This window comes from Mirounga angustirostris, unplaced genomic scaffold, assembly GCF_029215605.1.
Source record: "Mirounga angustirostris isolate CCGP_5_RB_7025 unplaced genomic scaffold, mMirAng1.0.hap1 SCAF_4, whole genome shotgun sequence".
Classification (NCBI taxonomy): Eukaryota; Metazoa; Chordata; class Mammalia; order Carnivora; family Phocidae; genus Mirounga; species Mirounga angustirostris.
Window position 1 is genome coordinate 96,729,380 of NW_026991712.1, and position 21,926 is coordinate 96,751,305.

Below are 21,926 nucleotides of genomic sequence, written 5' to 3' on the forward strand. Positions count from 1 at the left end.
AATGTGTGTCTTTACTTTGTCAAGATACAATGTTAGTAACCTTATCCTTTCTTATTTTTATTTTTCATTCTTAATAAACACACTTATTTTATATTCTGTCCAATATTTGAAGTCTTTGTGGGTCTAATTTATGTATTAGGTACTAAGCTGCCTCCAGCTTAGTACCTTTCAATTGCTGTTTGAAAGGGAGAATTATATGCAACCCCCAAATCAAATGTAAATTGTGAGATCATGCTCACTGGAGCTTAATTGTGAAAGTTCTGAGTCTAAGTTTAACGTGTATTACTCTGGAGAGAATTTGCATTTGGTATACTCAATCTGGGATTATGACTGACCTGAGACCTCTTTAACTTATTATTGGATTTTTAAAAACTTTTCAGATAGAGTGAATTCCACATATTCTCCATAAGTTGGTGTGTCAAGAGAGACCTTTTTTTTTTTTTTTAAATTTCTTTCCTCGGTCAGTTTCAAGACTCTGACAGGCAAACATCCTTTTGTCTCCCTTTTTGGGGTTATTTTTCCTGGTTCACCCTTTCACGGAGGGGATCAAGCTTCTCAGGGGCTCAGATTCATGCAAGGGTGTCAGATTTACCTTTACACCTTATGCAGGCCCAGGCCTTTCTCAAGGGAAACTCCATTAAAAAGGAAGCTCCAGGTTGCCAGGGATAAGCAGTTGTCCTCAGGGCAGCTGGCTCCTTAGCACTCACATCTCTGAGTTGCTGTTTTTGTCTCCTTTGTGGCTTATGAGGATTTTTTTTTTTTTTTTTTGGTATTGTCATGCTGCTTCTGCTATGCAGTAGACATTTAAAAAGATATTTAGAAATATTTCATACAGTCTTTCTTGGTTTCTTTGTAGCTGATGGTTTCTCAAGATATCTCATCTGAAATATTGTCATAAATGGAAACCAGAGTCTTCATTTTATTTCCTACCCAACTGCTAATATCCCCCAGAATACTCTTCTGTTGACAGATGCTGTGCCATGGCAAGCTAGATTTTAGTTCAGTTTGAGGTTGAACTTTTTGTTAGAGTGTCCAGAAGATGGAGTATGCCAAGTATGCCAAGGAGGTGGTGAGTTCTCTGGGGGTTTTAAGGTACAGACATGATCCTTCAATTGGTAATTTTGGAGAGTAATTTATGCACCATGGACAGAAGAATGGAGAGATAAAAATTGTTAAAACTCACAATTCTTTGATACTGTTGGTAGTCCCAATGGTGGTAGATAATGGATAATGGTGGTGGTAATAGTGGTAGAAATACACTCACTAATGGGTACCTATTGTATATGTGGCATACATTGTGCTGGAAACTTAACATGAATTGTCTCCTTTTTTTCCTTGTAACAATCTTTTTGTGGTAGGTATTATTATCCCTAAAGTACAGATTGGAAAAGTGAGGTTGTAAGAAAATAAATTTCCTAAGGTCACATGTTAAGTGACTCACCCAGAGTTAAATTTTGAGTCAGATGGTTTCAAAGCCAAGGTGTTTTCCTTTATGTCATGCTGTGGATAGCCCCTGTGATAGGACAGTAGAGAGGGATAAGGCTGTCATAGCCACCTCCCAGGGGTAGTTGTGCAAATTCTTTCCTGCTCTTGCTTTAAGCTTGTCCATATTTTTCTGCTTAATTCCCCACCATTCAGATTTTCAATTGCTGTTTGAAAGGGAGAATTATATGCAACCCCCAAATCAATTTTGCTAAAAAAGAAGAGCTTCCAAGTACATGCCACTGGGGGATCACATAATGGCATCACTTTGATTTTTACTGCAAATGCTTAGGGATAAACACGGTAGTAAATATGCTATCCTGTTTAGAAATTTAAATATTCTCGGCAAGTTCATTAGGTCCTGTCATATCCATGCATATGGCTGCTTCTTGTGTGGGAGTGATACTCCCAACCCGACAACTGCTCTTCCCAAAGACAGATGTTGTTGGGTGGGGGCCTGATGGACGCTCCTCACACTGAGGGCAGAGAGTTGAGAGGCAGCCCTTTGAAGAATTACTGATAGTGTTGTTGCAGTAAAGAGTCCGATTTCATTTCTGATACTTGACTGCTGACAGCTTCTTAAAGCCCACTTCCCTTTCTCTTTCTGCCCCATATCTGGGCAAGCTTATAAGAAAAACAAGGTGCTTCTTGTTTTGGCATCAGTGGGAGGTTCAAACCACCCAAGCCCAGGTCCTCACCCCAGCCCCATTCCGTAATCACCATAAAACTCCAACCCACTTGTCCTTCATTGCTCTCTTTCAAGCCATTTTTGGCCCCTTGGGAGCCTATCCTGCTCTTCCCAAGAGTCTCACTATGTAAACAATAAAACTTTTCATAGTCTCTTTGCCTATGTGTATACAGCATCATCAATCTTGACACCCAGAACTGAATTTTGGGTAGGGGTAGTTTATTCTCTGTGGAGTGATCATAGTAGGTGGGAATGGGAAGATTGAGCAAAAAATGACAAGGACCTAGGTTTCTGGATGCTTGGCTGTCTATGCTAGCTGCTGATAACTCTGCAGTGTTCCTGAAAGCAAGGTATGCAGAAGGCAGGATTAAGCAAATGCCCCAGTTTTATCACTATGAGGCTTTGGCATCAAACCTCTGTATGGTCCTCTAGTCATATGGCTATGCCATCATGGACAGCTCCTATTGCCTAGGCTGGAGGCAGCTTAGTACCAAGAATCAAGACATGTTGAGCTTCTGAGCCTCTTTCTCCCTAAATCATAGTCAAATATCATCTATCCCCATCAGGATATGGAGAGCATATTAGCCAGCAAAAAGTAGCTTGATGTGATATTGATCTCATGCCTACAACTTTTCTCTCCTCTGCCCTTTCAAGATGTGGGAACTCTTAGGCCTAAGCATATTCTGAGACCATTTTATTAATCTGGACTATTGGAAATGAGAGAGGGTGTGAAAAAAGGGGAGAAATGGATGAGCATTTTCAAGCAGGAGCTTAGCACTGACCTCCTTAACTATCTGGTCTCCTGGGAAGAGAGGGTGTTGGTGATGGAAGAAGGGAAGGGAGGAGAGAGAGAGAGAGAGAGAGGAGGAGGAGGAGGAGGAGGAGGAAGAGGAAAAGAGAAAAGAAGAGAGAGGAGAGGAGAGAGAAGGTTGACCAGAACCCTAGCACTATGACATCAGAATGGAAGTCCTTGACTTGTGCAGTCCCAAGCAGTCCTCCTTCTGGTGTTAAAAAGAGGGATGGTAGACATAGGGACAGGATGCATTACCTAATAACAGTAGATAAGTGGGACTTATCCAAATCCCATCATGTCAGAATGATGAGCTTATGATATTAGAGAAAGTAAATTTTAGGGTAAAGAGTTTTATTTCTTCCTTTCCAGTCTGGATGCTTTTTTGTTTGTTTTTCCTAATTGCATCTTGATAGTAGCTCCAGCACAATGTTAAATAGGAGTGGAGAGAGTGGACATTCTTGCTTTGTTCCTGATCTTAGGAGAAAAACATTCAGTTTTTCACTATTTAGTATTATGTTAGCTATACGTTTCCCGTGTATTCCCATATATTCTTTGGTCCTTTATGAAGCTGACAAAATACCCTTCTATTCTAATTTTGCATAAATTTTTTATCATGAAGAGGTATTTTGAATTTTGGCAAATGATTTTTCTATAACTTTTGAGATAATTCTATGATTTTTCTTTTTTAGACTGTTAATATGGCTTTCTGATGGATTTTTAATGTTAAATTGATCTTGCATTCTGGGGATAAACTCCACTTGATTGTGATGTATTGGCCTTTTTATGTATTGCTGGATTCAATTAGCTTAAATTTTGTTAAGGATTTTTGTTTCTGTGTTCATGTTGGAAAGTAGTTTGTACTTTAGGTTTCTTAGACTAACCAATTGGTTTTGGGATCAGGGTAATGCTGGAGTCAGACTGAGTTGGGAGTGTCCCCTCAACTTTTGTTTTGTGGAAGAGTTTATGTGAAATAGGCATTATGACTTCCTTAAATGCCACCAGTAAAATTGTTCATGCCTAGAGTTGTATTTATGGAGAGGGTTTTACAAACAAATTTCTTTCATAGATGCAGAGCTATTCAAGCTATTTCTTCCTGAGCAAGTTTTGATAACATGTGTCTTTAAAGGAATTTGTCCATTTATGTAAGTTGTAGTTATTGGCATAAATTTTTTCATAATATTTGCTTATTCTCCTTTTAATATCTGTAAGATCTGTAGTTATGCCCCTTCTCTCATTCCTGATATTCATAATTTGTTCTCTTTCTTTTCCCTGCCCCCATCAGTCTGCCTAGAAGGTTAACACTTCTATTGATATTTTATTTTATTTTAATTTTTAAGAAGATTTTATTTATTTGAGAGAGAGAGAGCATAAGCAGGGGGAGGGGCAGAGAGAGAGGGAGAAGCAGACTCCCTGCTGAACAGGGAGCCCAACATGGGGCTCAATCCCAGGACCCTGGAATCATGACCTGAGCCAAAGGCAGATGCTTAATTGACTGACCCACCCAGGTGCCCACTTTTATTGATATTTTAAAAGAAACATTTAGTTTTGCTGTTTTTCTCCATTTTTTTTAAAGGATTTATTTATTTTGGGGTGGGACGGGGCAGAGGGAGAGGGAGAGAAAGTCTTAGGCAGACTCTGCACTGAGCATGGAACCCATCATGGGGCTCAATCTCATGACCCCAAGATCATGACCTGAGGCAAAACCAAGAGTTGAACACTTAACCGGCTGCACCACCTAGGTGCCCCTTTCTTCATTATTTTTGTTTTGCATTTCGTTGATTTCTGTTCTTATCTTTATTATTTACTTCCTAATGCTTATTTTAGATTTTATTTTTATTTTTCTAGTTTCCTAAGCTTAGGTCATTGATTTTAAACCATTCTATTTTTTTAATACAAGGTTTTCAATGCTAAGAATTACCCATTATGCCCTGCTTTAGCTTCAAAAAAAAAAAGAAATTTTGATACGTTGGGTTTTTATTTTTCTCAGTGAAAGTATTTTCTGATTTCCCTTGTGATTCTTTGGCTAATGGGTTATTTAGAAATGAGTTGTTTAGTTTCAAAATATTTGGTTATTTTCCATATATTTTTCTGTGGTTGATGTCTACTTTAATGCCCGTTGTGGGCAGAGAACATTCTCCGGATGATTTTAATCCATTTCAGTTCTTCACCCTGCCCAAGAGGTGAACTAGCCAACAATCTCTGTGCCTGGGCAGGAGCCACTAAGGAACTCATCATTGTATTCAGAGAAGCAAAACCCTGTAGGGAAAAGCCCCAACCTATCTTGAGGTGAAGGCATGAAGCAATAGGGAAATCTATAATCTAATAGACAAATCTCTAGGCATTTTCCTCCCCTTGCTCCCAATTGAGCAAGAAGTTTTCCTTAAAGGGGAGAGACTAAGTCAACTTTTTCCATAGCACTTGGCAAATCGAGTTTAGCCCAGAGTGTGGCATTCAGCCAGAACCTCTGAACTAAATTTGCCATTCATTTTCTCCCCATGCCACCTTATTGTTAGAAAACCTGCCCATCCACAGCTTGGAAGGGCTGGCTCTAATTATCATGTATCTCTATCTCTATAATAATCTGGTTGTGCTAATGTAGACACCTGGCCCTAGCTGAGTTAATAAATGGCTCTTTGCAGGGAATATGGAATGGGACCAGAGATGGAGCCATTAATCCAGGGTTGCTGAGCTGCAAGATTTCATTAGTGGTGGTGGTGGGGTGAGGCCACCATTTCAGGGCATTCATGACAGACCATGCAAAAGTGGGTGAAGGAGCACAGAAACTGGCCTGGGGAGAGAAAAAGATAGAGAAAATAACTTGGAAGATTTGAAAGACATGCAGTTTGGGATGGAAAAAGGATAGAGGCAGAAAAAGAACATGTCAACTCCCCATTTCCTATGAGGCCCCTTTTAATTTTTTTTTTTTTTTTTTTACAATTTTGTTCTGTGATATTCCCCTGGGTCTTCAAAATAAATTCCATTTTATTCAAGTTAGCAAAAGTGAACATCTCTTCCTTGCAACCAAAATGCCCCTTAAAACATCTCATTTACTCAGTTTACCTCTTTAACTCCAGTAGGATGGCTAGAATAATTAGCCTGAACCACTGGCCCCTTCTCCAGAAACCCCATTGTCCTGGCTAGGAAACAAGAGTCCCCTTTGAGAGAAAGGCCAACTTCTACTGGGGCTGGAATCTGGTTGGTAATGATTCATGGAGGCAAGCAGGAAATGTGATTATGGCTATTGCTGCTTTCTGGTCTCCTCACTCTGTCTGGCCTCTGCAATATGCAGGAACCAAGGCAGGGGGCATCAGGAATTGCCCATGGCCTTGGGAGCTGCAGCAACGTCTGCTTGCTCCCTGGTTGTAGTCCTGGAAGGGCTGTTGATTTCCTTAAGGGTAATGCACCAATCTCACACTGCAGTGCCTGAGGAGTCAGAGAGTAGTCACCTAACATGAGGATAGAAATGTAGAAAATATGCTCAACATCCCTTGAGTCAGATTTAACTTTAATGCTCTTTAGCGCAGGTGGTTCCCATTAATTTGCACGTATTTATTGAGCATCTACTGTCCATCAATTTCTCTGTTCCCTATTTGCTCCTCTTCTGACTGCTGTTCCTTAATTTACATTCCAAGAACCTTTTCTTCTCCAATACTCCCTTGGGTTACTGACTCATTTCTCTGTTTTATTGCTGAACTTTCTCAAAGAGCCATCCAGTTGCTATCTCTACTTCCTTAACCTTTCACTAACTTCATATCTCTGTGCCATCTATCTTCTGCTTTCCCCAAGATACAGTTTGGTTCTCTGAATTTCCCTGCATCATTACAACAAATGTCTTTCTTCTTAAGTTAGTTGAAGTGACTTTCAGTTCCTTATAAGTAAACAATTTCTAAGACATCCTCATTTCCTCAGTTCACCTCTCTGACTTCTACATTAAAACTAGTATAGTCAGATTCAGGGTGTTTTCTCTTCAAGCATTCAAGGCACTGGAGATTTCTCTGGAAAAGACCAAGGGGACCTAGGAAACCCCAGATCTTGCCTTGCCTTGGCCACATCTCCATTGATGTTCTTGAAGTGGCTGTGTACACACAGCAATTGGAAAACCACAAGCCCCTGTGTTATTGGTTGGGCTAAGGCTTAATACCTTACCACAGGGATTTTTGGTCAAATCAGTTGGAACATGCCACTTAAGCTCCAGCCCAAGGAGAATCTCTGCAGCCTGTCTTCAAGCTTGAGTAGGCAGTGGCTCAGTTACTACTCCAGAAACAGGAAGCAGAAGAGAGGATCAGTCAGAGGCTTGAAATCTGACGTGAGATCAGCATTTAACTCATTCTCTGCTGGAAGACCTCACTCCTCATAGAGTGATCAGGGTGAATTACTCATAAAAATTATTTTTCTTGGGGCGCCTGGGTGGCTCAGTCGTTAAGCGTCTGCCTTCGGCTCAGGTCATGATCCCAGGGTCCTGGGATCGAGCCCCGCATCGGGCTCCCTGCTCGGCGGGAAGCCTGCTTCTCTCTCTCCCACTCCCCCTGCCTGTGTTCCCTCTCTCGCTGTTGTCTCTCTCTGTCAAATAAATAAATAAAATCTTTAAAAAAAAAATTATTTTTCTTTAGGGTGTAGAGACATATTGTTAGGCAATGTGGAGGAACATAATCCCTTAACAAATTTGATGCTTACTACCTATTAACCTTAGCCCATTTTTAGTATGCACACAGATATATCTAACCCTTTATTTGCGTTTCACTTCTCTTGCCCCAAATAATTATTCTCAAAGTAATTTGGTATATAATTGTTATGCCATTAATTCACAAAGTTATTATATTGTTCTTTCATTCAGCAAACATTTATTGGGCCAAGCAGTAGAGATAAAAAGTGAATCTATAAGGCAAGATCCCTAGTCTAAGGAGCTCACAATTTATAAGCTAGAGGAGGGGTGGGAAGCAACAGATTTAGAAGCAGGTAAGCACCATGAGGTGTTTGTGAGAAAAGTATGAAAACGTGTATAAGGCGAGAACAGAGGAGGGAGGCTCAGAGAAGCTGGGTCCACTTCCTGGTTCCCCCTTTCCTGTTCACCTCCAGCCCAGGTAAGTCTCTTTTGATTTTGTCAGTCAATCAGAGAAAGTAAGGTCTTTTGTCTGGGCTCTCCAGCCTTTTTTTTTTTTTTTATGGTTAACAAACAGCCCTTGATAACAGGTCATTAGTGCTGGAAGGGTCCGAGAAGACATTTGGTTACTCTGAATTTTAGGAGTTGGAGGCCCAGAGGGAGAAACACATTTGTCCAGTATGACCAGCCAGCCAGTATCACAGCAGGCCCAGAACAGAACATTGAACAAATCCTGCACTGTCTGTATTGGAGGGGCTCTTAAAGATCTTCTAGTTCAACACCCTCAGATACAGGATAGGGAAACAGGATCACTCAAGGAACAACTAGATCAAAGTCACAGAGCTGGTCACGGGCAGGTCCTGGATCCCTGACCTCCCAGCCCAGCCACCCCCCTCACTGATGTGCCTGCCCCAGGCATCCTTACATCCAGCTTGGGAATCCCCAGTTGCTCTCTGGAAGACATGTCCCAGGATCTCCAGCTAAAGATAGGCTCTTCACAGGCCATAGTGGTGTTCCCTGGTGTTTTAGCTCCAAACTTCTCTCTCTAGTGTTTTCTGGGTGTCAAGTCCCCTGGTCAGCTCCTGGAGCTCTTGTTCTTCTTTGTTCTCCAACTCGTAAGCTTTCCATAGCTTCCTGCTTCTCTTGATCTTGGCTATGTCCTCCTTGGTTTGATCTAGTTTCTCTGGTCAGCTTCCCTCACCCCAGCTTCCCTGCCAACTCCTCATTTCTCAGACAGTCCCTGCCTTCCCAGTAGCTACCTCTTCCCCACTAGCTCCTCCCAGGTACTCTGAATTTGTTCTGTGATACAGAGCCTCTGGCTGGCTTGTCAAGCCTATGTATCCTTTCTCACAATAATGCCACTTTATTTTATTTTATTTTTGCCATGATTCATAATTTAATGGCTGTGCTTGTCTTGGTCCCTGGTCCCCCATTTCTGCTGCTTATGGGCCCACTGCTCTGGAGTCAGGGTTTTCTGCTCAAAGACATGGATGTGCAGGAGCTCTTCTGCTAGGTACCTGTTCACCAGCCCTTGTCTCTGAAGCAGTGTCTTCACCTTGAACTTGGCTGACACCACCAGAACTTGGGAGTGGGACATGCAACAGTTGGGAGTAGTGTCCTCCACTTCCATGAGTACTGCCTCCAGGTCCCACTGCAGTTTCTCCTGGAGGAGAACTTGGCACTCTTCCATTGCATCAGCCCAGCCAGGACGGAACCCCAGCTCCAGCCCCAGTGCTTTTAAACATATTAACTAAAATACATAGAACAAGAAAGGAAATTTATTATTTGGGAAAACGCCCAAATTTGTGATATAGGAATATATGTGCTTTTTTGGCCAGTGTGTTAAATTATAAGATCTAGTGGTAAGTCCAATGACTTCCATAATGTTGAAGTAGTTGAAGCACAAATGATATTGCAAGAGGGCTATAACAGTTGTAATGTGATACGAAATCATCTGTACTCTTCATTATGGACAAATTCACAGGTATCACTTATACTGCTGTAGTTTGTTGCCTACATTCATAATTGAATGCTAAATTTCAGTTAGAATTTAGTAAAAATGAAAACATAATGTTTTTCCCATACAAGTTCATGGATCCCCTGAATATTATGCACAAACCCTTTGGCCATTACAGACTTCAGGTCAAGAAATCCTGTCCTAGATGATCCCATGGCTTGAAATGCTGTATCTGTGTAGATATTACCTGAACTTCTATCCCCAGGCCACAGTATCGCTTTGGATGTCTCATAGACACCTATAAAATTCCACATGTCAAAAATAAATTTTTGATCTTATCCCCCCAAACAGCTTCTCTTATTTTTTTCTCATCTCTATAAATATTACCTCAATCCTCCTGGAATTCATTCTTTTTCACTTTTATCTCTAATTTATAAATCATTCCATCATAAGTTTACTCACCAAATATTTAGTCAGCACTTGCTTTATGCCAAGCAGTGTTACGGGCATTGGGATTTAGCAATGTATAAGATGAGTTCTTGATATCACGGACTTACGAGACACTGATACTATACCTCCAAAATGTTTCTTCGGTCTTGCTACTTCTTTCCATATCCACTGCCATCCCTTCAGCCTGAGCCACTTCAAACTCTGCTTGCAATAGTCTTCTAACTATAGTCTGTGCCAGACCTGTTCTGGTCCAATCCTTTCTCTGTGCAGCTGCCGAGGTGAGCAGAGGGTCACGTCCTTCCACTGCTGAAACCCTTCAGTGACTTTCCACCACACTTAGAATAAATCAGACTCCTCACCTGGAAGGTCCTGTGTGATCAGGCCCTCAGCTACCCACTGTCTTCCTCTCCTACCAATTCTCCACCAGTTCTGTCTGACCCTCTTGGCTTTGCAGTTCATTGCAGGCATCAGTTTCTTGCCTCAGGACCTTTGCCTGCCTTTAGGCCTGGCTGGCTCCTAATCACCCTTCAGATCTTAACCTAGTTCATCTTTTTCCAAAATGCCACCCCTTAGAAAGCCCTTCCCTAACCCCTCAATCTAAATTAGGTCCCTCTCTCATTCTCCGTTAGAGCAACTTCTTTTCCTTTATATAACAAGCTACTAGTTATATTATTTTATATAATATTCAAGTGTCTATTTAATATCTGTTTCTTCCACTACATTGCAAGTTCCAAGAAGGAAAGAATTTTGTCTATTTTGCTCACCAGCTGCATAATATTTCCTGGCATATTGTTAGTGCTTAAAAAATGTGTAGCCTTTGAATGAGTTATGAGTTACTATACCTTCATCTCTGACATCTGCCCCCAAACTCATCACATATTCCAGGTTCATACTTCCTCTTTTATGCACAGGCATATTAAAACTCTATCTATACTTAAATTATTCCCAACCTAATGAGATACCATTATTCTCAAATTCATCTATCCATCCATCCATTCATCCACTTGACCATTATTTATTGAGAACCTTCTAATTGCAAGGCACCATGCCAGGCAGTACATAAGATTGAAAGATGAATAAGACATGGTCTTTGTCCTCAAGACATTTGCAACCTACAATAGGATTTAAGAAGTTGCCCAATAGCCATAGTGGAAAAATAGGTGCTATGTGCCATGGTCAGCCTAGTCAGTGGTGACAGAGGTGCAAAAAAGGTAGATAATTCTTCCAACTAGAGATTTCAGGAAAGCTTTCATGGAGAAGATGGTATATGAGTTGGATCTGAACAATGGGCAGGATTAGATAGCCAGAGGTAGTAGAGGAGGCATCCCAGATGAAATAACTTACTGTACATAGACTAAATAACACGCAGAAATAAACACAGGCATGTCGTGGGATCCATGAGTGGTCCATAGCCTAGGTTACTTGTAGGGATGCTATGGAAGGCAGGGATGGGGTATGTGACATTTTGTTCTTTATTGATACCTACTGGGGAGTCAGCAAAGATTGTTGGACAGAGGAATAAAATAAGAGTTTGGAGGGAGAACTGGAAAGACCTAACTGCCTGTGTGATTTTTTTTTTTTTTTTTACAGATTTTATTTATTTATTTGAGAGCAAGAGAGAGGCAGTGAGAGCTGGCGGGGGGGGGGGGGAGGGAGGGCAGAGGGAGAGGGAGAAGTAGGCTCTCTGCTGAGCACAGAGCCCAATGCAGGGCTCAATCTCAGGACCTTGGAATCATGACCTGAGCTGAAAGCAGATGTTTAACCAACTGAGCCACCCAGGCGCACCCTGCCTGTGTGATTTTAAGTTAGGTTGATTTTCTTTATTCAGCTAAGAGATAAACAAAACATGGGGGCAGGAAGAGTTCAGGGAAGAAAGCTTCCTGTGTGGTTGGAGTGGATGGGGACATCTTTGTGGAGTAGGTGGGACATCCCTTTGCCTTCCACCTGGGACACTGATTCATGGACATTAAAGGAGTCAAACTCAAAGTTCCAATGGCCACTCTCATCCTTAGACTGAGGGGTCACTGACTCCACAGCTTAGGCTGCCATAACAAAATACCACTGAGTGGGTGGCTTAAACAACAGAAACTTACTTTCTCCCAATTCTGGAGGCTGAGAAGTTCAAGATTAAAGTGCTGATGGATTGCTTCCTGGTGAGCATCTTGGCTTGCAGACAGCAACTTCTTGCTGTGTCCTCCCAGTCTTTTCTTGGTGTATGTACATACATACATACATTATAAGGCTGCGAATCCTATTGGATTACCTCCTAAAAGCTCAATTTCCAAATACAGTCATACTGGGAATTAGGGCTTCAAAATATGAATTTGGGGGTATGTAATTCAGTCCATAGTATGGAACAAATCAGCCTTCACATCCTTTTGAATCAAAGACCATGCAGGCTTCTAATTCAGTGATTTTCAAGTAATGTTTCAAGTAGCACTAGGCATTTCAAATAGCACCTTCTGGGGACCCCTCACAAGGGATAAAATATAAGTGGACTCTACCCATTTTATATATTGGGCCTCCACATAGGATTTCCTCTAAAGAAAAGGTTATGCTGCTAAAAAAATATTAGAAAACACTTGACCTAGTTTGATGACTTCATTTTACCAGGAGAAGAGAGGACCCTGAGATTCAGAAAGATAAAGAGACTTGCTCACAGTCATGCAACAAGGTAGAGACAAAGTCTAGTAGCCAATGTGCACAACTAGAATCCTGTGCATGGACTCCTTGTCCAGTGTTTTGTCCATGTTTCTCATAAATTCCTCCAGGTTCAAGAGGGGAGGCCATGGATGTCCCCATTGTGGGCATGACTAATGGTATAGAGTGGTTGCTCTTGGCATAGAGTGGTTGTTAACTGAAGATCTTGTCTAGAAGAGGAACTAGGGCCTTCCAACTCCAGAAGGCACTGATCTTTTATCTCTTCCTCCTTTCCTACTTGGTCTGCATGCCCAAGTTTTTATAATGAGTTGACAGGAATTGTAGACTTTCAAATAATTTGGATGTTTTTCCTAAACAAGTGTGCCCAGAAAATTTTTGTCATAGATGTGTAAGTATTGCTCTAATTTGCTCTCTGTCAGCCACCCAGAAGAATCAGAGGAGGTAAATGGTTTCCTCTCTGGAGATGAGAGAGACAAAACCTTGCCATGTAGGGAGAGATTGATGTGCTGAAGTTTGTCAGATCAACTCTAATCCTTCAAGGAGCCAAAGACACATAATGAAAACAAAGATCAAAGCTGTTGAAGCAAAGGAAGATCCTATTTGAGGCTCCTTCTGAGCTCGGAATGCCCAGACTTGGGATGCAAAAGTCATTTTCATAGAAAAAGAATTGATTTAAAAAAATCTATTTCCCTTGTGGCTAAAGGGGAGTGTGAGAAGGTGGCAGAGAGCTCCATGCACGGCCCCTCCTTGTTCCTGGAGTAAAGGCCCTTCACTTGCCCTCATCCACAAAGATGTATCAGCCAAAGCTGCTTGCTGCTACTTTAAGATACAGGCCATCCAGATGGCCAAATGCTTACCCTTGGACCATATCCTTTTTATTATTCACTCATCATCCTTCAGGTCATAGCTTAAATGTTTTTATCTTTTCAGAAAGACATTTCCTGACCATCCTGCCTCCCCCATTATTATTCTCAACATGAAGCTTTTCCTCTCCTTCAAAGCACTTAACCTAGGGTATAATTATATATTTATATGTTTGGCGTTTGCCTTTCCCAGACGCTAAGCTCCACTTAGGCTGTGATAAACACCAGTGTATTATGGGTGCTTGATCAGTATCTGGCACATCATAGGCACTCAGTGAATATTTATTGGATGAATAAGTGTTTTATTTCTACTAATGTGGAAGTTTTGTTGTTTTATCTTATTTTGTTGAGGACCAACTGCCTGTGTCTTCATGTTACATTCAATAATCTTGGTAGCTGTGGTTTTTCAGCCTAAAGCCAAGAAAACGAAGGAGTGTGAGAAATGGTTTTAGTTTGTAATTGTTCAACGAAAGATCAAATCTCTGAATGGGACTTTCCATGGCATTCATTCATTTACTCTTTCAGCAAATGTTTATTGATCAAGTACTGTATTATTTGCACTGTAAAAGTACAAGGGATACAGCATGAATGAGATAGAAATGGTCTCTACCCTAATGGAGCAGATAGAAAAAAGTCAAGAAAAATCAGCCAGGTTGTTGAGAGCATAAGCAGGATGGTGAGCTGGAGTGTAAGTGGGGGAAACTACACTGAGAGGGGGTTGAAAAAGGTTGCTCTATACCAAGGCCTTGGTGTTGAGAATGCATCAGCCATGCAAAACATAGACAGAAGGAACAGTAAATGCTAGAGCCTGAAGGTGGGAATGAGCTTAGCATGTTGGAGGGACAGAGAGAGAAGGATGGCCAGAGTAGAGTAAGCAAGGGGGAGCGTGGATTGAAATAAGATTGGCCACAAAGAGATCCAAAACCATGATAATAGGTTTAGATTTTATTTTAAGAGCAACAGGAAGCTGTTGGAAGATTTTAAACCAAGGAGTGCATGATTTGGTTTATATTTTAGAAAGACTGGATTAGAGAAGGGTAAGATAGATCCAAAGAGACAAGTAAGCCTATTACAGTAGTTAAAGCAGAGATGGGGGCTTGACCTTGGGTGATGGCAGTGGGAATGAAGAGAAGTGGACACTTGAGATTTATTTGGAGGTAGAAGTGACAGGTTTCAGTGATGAACTGAATGTAGAGGATGAGGGAGAGGGAGAAATTGAGGATGATTCTACTATGACAAATGGCCTTTTCCTTGAAGTCATACATCTTTTCAATTTGCTACTTACTTGACCCACCCTGATTTTCATCATTATAAACCATTAAGGCTTTCACTATTCCCTCCTTGACATCACTTAGGCTCCATATTTAGCATCTTAATTCAATAATATATAATCTATATGGCTCATATCTTGATCTTCACAGCTCACTGAACTTCTTTAAATGGTCTGCAACACACATGAATTAAACATGGTGGGCGAAGTGAGAGAAACTCTAAGTGGCAGAATCCCTGCTCTCTTAGCCAAGTGTTCTGAGCAGAATCAGGTGAGGCTCTTGACTGAAAGGCAGTTGATGACCACTGTCTCAGCAGGTATTTTCAGGAAAGTTGGGGAAAGTCAAGTGTCTCAAGGATAAAAGGATATGGGGAAATTAAGGAGGGAGAGAGAGACAAAGTCTGAAATATCAGGACTGCCAATCAAGCATCTTTTTTTAAAAAAATATTTTATTTATTTATTTGACAGAGAGACAGAGATAGCAAGAGCAGGAACACAAACAGGGGAAGTGAGAGAGGGAGAAGCAGGCTTCCCACTGAGCATGGAGCCCGATGCGGGGCTCGATCCCAGGACCCTGGGATCATGACCTGAGCTGAAGGCAGATGCTTAATGACTGAGACACCCAGGCACACCCCCAATCAAGCATCTTGACCAACCTGAGATACTGGGCTAGATGAGATGACCAGTGTTTCATTAAGCCAGGCAGTGTTTGTGTGTAGACACAGAGCCAAAGAGGAAGGGTAAGATGGAGCTGGGTAGGGAGAAATGAGGCTGGTAATAGGAATAAGAGTGGCCACTATTTACTTCAGTCTTACTGTTTGTCATGCAATGTGCTAAGCCCTTTGGGCAATTTGTACTATTTAATCCTCATAACCACCCCTGTGAGGATGATCTCCATTTTACAGATTAAAAAACAGACTCAAGGAATTTTAGGTAACTTACTTACAGACAAATAACAAATAATGGATAGAGCAAGGATTTTTTTTTTCAATATGTGCCCTCTTTAATACCCATCACCAGGCTAACCCATCCCCCCACCCCATCCCCTCTAGAACCCCCAGTTTGTTTCTCAGAGTCCATAGTCTCTCATGGTTCATCTCCCCCTCCGATTTCCTCCCCTTCATTTTTCCCTTCCTACTATCTTCTTCTTCTCCCTTTTTTTTTTTTAAACATACAATGTATTATTTGTTTCAGAGGTACAGGTCTGTGATTCATCAGTCTTACACAGTTCACAGCACTCAACATAGCACATACCCTCCCCAATGTCTATCACCCATCCAACCCATCCCTCCCACCCCCCCACCACTCCAGCAACCCTCAGTTTGTTTCTTGAGATTAAGAATTCCTCATATCAGTGAGATCATATGATACATGTCTTTCTCTGATTGACTTACTTCGCTTAGCATAATACCTTCTAGTTCCATCCACGTCATTGCAAATGGCAAGATATCAGTTTTTTTGATGGCTGCCTAATATTCCATTGTATATATATATACCACATCTTCATTCATCTGTTGATGGACATCTTGGCTCTTTCCGTAGGTTGGCTGTTGTGGACGTTGCTGCTATAAACATTGGGGTGCATGTACCCCTTCACATCACTACATTTGTATCTTTGGGGTAAATACCCAGTAGTGCAATTGCTGGGTTGTACGGTAGCTCTATTTTCAACTTTTTGAGGAACCTCCATACTGTTTTCTAGAGTGGCTGCACCTGCTTGTATTCCCACCAACAGTGTAGGAGGGTTCCCTTTCTCTGCATCCTTGCCAACATCTGTCGTTTCCTGACTTGTTAATTTTAGCCATTCTGACTGATGTGAGGCGGTATCTCATTGAGGTTTTGATTTGGATTTCCCTGATGTGAAGCGATGTTGAGCACTTTTTCATGTGTCTGTTGGCCATTTGGATGTCTTCTTTGGAAAAATGTCTGTTCATGTCTTCTGCCCATTTCTTGATTGGATTCTTTGTTCTTTGGGTGTTGAGTTTAAGAAGTTCTTTATAGATTTTGGATACTGGCCCTTTATCTGATATGTCATTTGCAAATATCTTCTCCCTTTCTGTTGGTTGTCTTTTGGTTTTGTTGACTGTTTCCTTTGCTGTGCAAAAGCTTTTTATCTTGATGAAGTCCCAATAGTTCATTTTTGCCCTTGCTTCCCTTGCCTTTGGCAATGTTTCTAGGAGGAAGTTGCTGTGGCTGAGGTCGAAGGGGTTGCTACCTGTGTTCTCCTCTAGGATTTTGATGGACTCCTGTCTCACATTTAGGACTTTCATCCATTTTGAGTCTATTTTTGTGTGTGGTGTAAGGAAATGGTCCAGTTTCATTCTTCTGCATGTGGCTGTCCAATTTTCCCAACACCATTTGTTGAAGAGACAGTCTTTTTTTCCATTGGACATTCTTTCCTGCTTTGTCAAAGATTAGTTGATCATAGAGTTGAGGGTCCATTTCTGGGCTCTCTATTCTGTTCCATTGATCTATGTGTCTGTTTTTGTGCCAGTACCATACTGTCTTGATGATTACAGCTTTGTAATAGAGCTTCAGGTCCGGAATTGTGATGCCACCAGCTTTGCTTTTCTTTTTCAACATTCCTCTAGCTATTTGGGGTCTTTTCTGGTTCCATACAAATTTTAGGATTATTTGTTCCATTTCTTTGAAAAAGTTGATGGTATTTTGATAGGGATTGCTTTAAATGTGAGATTGCTCTAGGTAGCATTGACATCTTCACAATATTTGTTCTTCCAGTCCATGAGCATGGAATGTTTTTCCATTTCTTTGTGTCTTCCTCAATTTCTTTCATGAGTATTTTATAGTTTTCTGAGTACAGATTCTTTGCCTCTTTGGCTAGATTTATTCCTAGGTATCTTATGGTTTTGGGTGCAATTGTAAATGGGATCAACTCCTTAATTTCTCTCTCGTCTGTCTTGTTGTTGGTGTATAGAAATGCAACTGATTTCTGTCCATTGATTTTATATCCTGCCACTTCACTGAATTCTTGTATGAGTTCTAGCAGTTTTGAGGTGGAGTCTTTTGGGTTTTCCACATAAAGTATCATGTCATCTGCAAAGAGTGAGAGTTTGACTTCTTCTTTGCTGATTCGGATGCCTTATATTTCTTTTTGTTGTCTGATTGCTGTGGCTAGGACTTCTAGTACTATGTTGAATAGCAGTGGTGATAGTGGACATCCCTGCCGTGTTCCTGACCTTAGGGGAAAAGCTCTCAGTTTTTCCCCATTGAGAATGATATTCGCTGTGGGTTTTTCATAGATGGCTTTTATATTGAGGTATGTACCCTCTATCCCTACACTCTGAAGAGTTTTGATCAAGAAAGGATTCTGTACTTTGTCAAATGCTTTTTCTGCATCTATTGAGAGGATCATATGGTTCTTGTTCTTTCTTTTATTAATGTATTGTATCACATTGATTAATTTGTGGATGCGAACCAACCTTGCAGCCCAGGAATAAATCCCACTTGGTCGTGGTGAATAATCCTTTTAACGTACTGTTGGGTCCTATTAGCTAGTATTTTGGTGAGAATTTTTGCATCCATGTTCATCAGGGATATTGGTCTGTAATTCTCCTTTTTGATGGGGTCTTCATCTGATTTTGGGATCAAGGTAATGCTGGCCTCATAAAACGAGTTTGGAAGTTTTCTTTCCATTTCTATTTTTTGGAACAGTTTCAGAAGAATAGGTATTAATTCTTCTTGAAATGTTTGGTAGAATTCCCCTGGGAAAAAATCTGGTCCTGGGCTCTTGTTTGTTGGGAGATTTTTGATTACTGCTTCAGTTTCCTTAGTGGTTATGAGTCTGTTCAGGTTTTCTATTTCTTCCTGGTTCAGTTTTGGTAGTTTACACATCTCTAGGAATGCATCCATTTCTTCCAGATTATCTAATTTGCTGGCATATAGTCGCTCATAATATGTTATTATAATTGTTTGTATTTCTTTGGTGTTGGTTGTGATCTTTCCTCTTTCATGAATGATTTTATTTATTTGGGTCATATCTCTTTTCTTTTTGATAAGTATGGCCAGGGGTTTATCAATCTTATTAATTCTTTCAAAGAACCAGTTCCTAGTTTTGTTGATCTGTTCTACTGTTCTTTTGGTTTCTATTTCATTGATTTCTGCTCCGATCTTTATTATTTCTCTTCTCCTGTTCAGTTTAGACTTTATTTGCTGTTCTTTCTCCAGCTCTTTTAGGTGCAGGGTTAGGTTGTGTATTTGAGACCTTTGTTGTTTCTTGAGAAAGGCTTGTGCTGCTATATACTTTCCTCTCAGGACCGCCTTTGCTGCATCCCAAAGATTTTGAACAGTGGTGTTTTCATTTTCATTTGTTTCCATGAATTTTTTTAATTCTTCCTTAATTTCCTGGTTGACCCATTCATTCTTTAGTAGGATGCTCTTTAACCTCCATGTATTTGAGTTCTTTTCAACTTTCCTCTTGTGATTGAGTTCTAGTTTCAAAGCATTGTGGTCCAAAAATATGCAGGAAATGATCCCAATCTTTTGGTACTGGTTGAGACCTGATTTGTGACCTAGGATTTGATCTATTCTGGAGAATATTCCATGGACACTAGAGACGAATGTGTATTCTGTTGCTTTGGGATGGAATGTTCTGAATAGATCTGTGAAGTCCATTTGGTCCAGTGTGTCATTTAAAGTCTTTATTTCCTTGTTGATCTTTTGCTTAGATGATCTGTCCATTTCAGTGAGGGGGGTGTTAAAGTCCCCTACTATTATTATATTGTTGATGTGTTTCTTTGCTTTTGTTATTAATTGGCTTATATAATTGGCTGCTCCCATGTTAGAGGCATAGATATTTACAGTTGTTAGAACTTCTTGTTGGATAGACCCTTTAAGTATGATATAGTGTCCTTCCTCATCTCTTATTATAGTCTTTGGTTTAAAATCTAATTTGTCTGATATAAGGATTGCCACCCCAGGTTTCTTTTGATGTCCATTAGCATAGTAAATGGTTTTCCACCCCCTCACTTTCAATCTGGAGGTGTCTTTGCATCTAAAATTAGTCTCTTGCAGACAGCATATCAATGGGTCTTGTTTTTTTTATCCAATCTGATACCCTGTGTCTTTTGATTGGGGCATTTAGCCCATTTACATTCAGGGTAACTATCGAAAGGTATGAATTTAGTGCCATTGTGTTGCCTGTAAGGTGACTGTTACTGTATATTGTTTATGTTCCTTTCTGGTCTATGTTACTTTTAGGCTCTCTCTTTGCTTAGAGGACCCTTTCAATATTTCTTGTAGGGCTGCTTTCGTGTTTGCAAATTCCTTTAGTTTTTGTTTGTCCTGGAAGCTTTTTATCTCTCCTATTTTCAATGACAGCCTAGCTGGATATAGTATTCTTGGCTGCATATTTTTCTCATTTAGTGCTCTAAATATATCATGCCAGTCCTTTCTGGCCTGCCAGGTCTCTGTGGATAGGTCTGTTGCCAATCTAATGTTTCTACCATTGTAGGTTACAGACCTCTTGTCCTGAGCTGCTTTCAGGATTTTCTCTTTGTCTCTGAGACTTGTAAGTTTTAGTATTAGATGTCGGGGTGTTGACTTATTTTTATTGATTTTGAGGGGGGTTCTCTGTGCCTCCTGGATTTTGATGCCTGTTTCCTTCCCCAAATTAGGGAAATTCTCTGCTATAATTTGCTCCAATATACCTTCCGCCCCCCTCTCTCTTCTTCTTCTGGGATCCCAATTATTCTAATATTGTTTTGTCTTATGGTATCACTTATCTCTTGAATTCTGCCCTCATGATCCAGTAGTTGTTTATCTCTCTTTTTCTCAACTTTTTTTTTTTTAAAGATTTTATTTATTTATTTGACAGAGAGACAGCAAGAGAGGGAATACAAGCAGGGGGAATGGGAGAGAGAGAAGCAGGCTTTCTGTGAAGCAGGGAGCCCAATGCGGGGCTCAATCCCAGGACCCTGGGATCATGACCTGAACTGAAGGCAGACGCTTAATGACTGAGCCACCCAGATGCCCCTCTCAGCTTCTTTAGTCTCCATCATTTGTTCTTCTATATCACTAATTGTCTCTTCTGCCTCATTTATCCTAGCAGTTAGAGCCTCCATTTTTGATTGCACCTCATTAATAGCTTTTTTCATTTCAACTTGGTTAGATTTTAGTTCTTTTATTTCTCCAGAAAGGGTTTCTCTAGTATCTTCCACGCTTTTTTCAAGCCCAGCTAGTATCTTTATAATCGTCATTCTGTATGTCTGTATTGATTAGGTCCCTGGTAGTCGGTACTGCTTCCTGTTCTTTTTTTTGAGGTGAGTTTTTCTGTCTTGTCATTTTGTCCAGAGGAGAATAGATGAATGAGAGAACAAAATGCTAACAGGGTAACAATGACCCCAGAAAAATATACACTAAACAAATCAGAAGAGACCCGAAACTGGGAGAAAAGAAAGGGAAAGAAAGAAAAAAGAGAAAAGAAAAAGAAAAAGAAAAAAGGATATGATCAAATATGATCAGGCTGGTGAATAGATCAGTGCCACACACTAGATTTTGGATGTATTTTGGTCTGTTAGAAGAAACTGCCTCCCAAATTTTTAAAGAAAGAAAAACTTATATATGTACAAAAATAAGGGTAAATACAATAAAGGGATGGAATATGACTGTATAAAGGTGAAAATTATAAAAGATCTTATAAAAGGAATTGATAAGAAGTTGGTTGAAAAAGAAAGAAGAGAAATTTGAGGAAAAAAAAAAGAGTAGAGAATGTGATCAGGCAGGAGACTAGAACGAACCCATACACTAGAGATTTAGGGTATATTTTGTTCTGTTAGAAGAAACTGTATCCCAAAATTTTAAAGAGAGAACAACTCTCTCTTTAGAATGACTCTAGAAATGAAAAATAAAAAAGATTTTTATTTATTTATTTAAAGATTTTATTTATTTATTTGACAGGACATAGTGAGAGAGGGAACACAAGCAGGGGGAGTGGGAGAGGGAGAAGCAGGCTTCCTGCTGAGCAGGGAGCCTGATACAATGTGGGGCTCGATCCCAGGACCCTGGGATCATGACCTGAGCTGAAGGCAGACACTTAATGACTTAGCCACCCAGGTGTCCCTAAAAAATATTTTTAAAAAGGGATTGATAAGATGTTGGTTGAAAAAGGGAAAAAGAAAAATTAAAAAAAAAAAGAAAAAGAAAA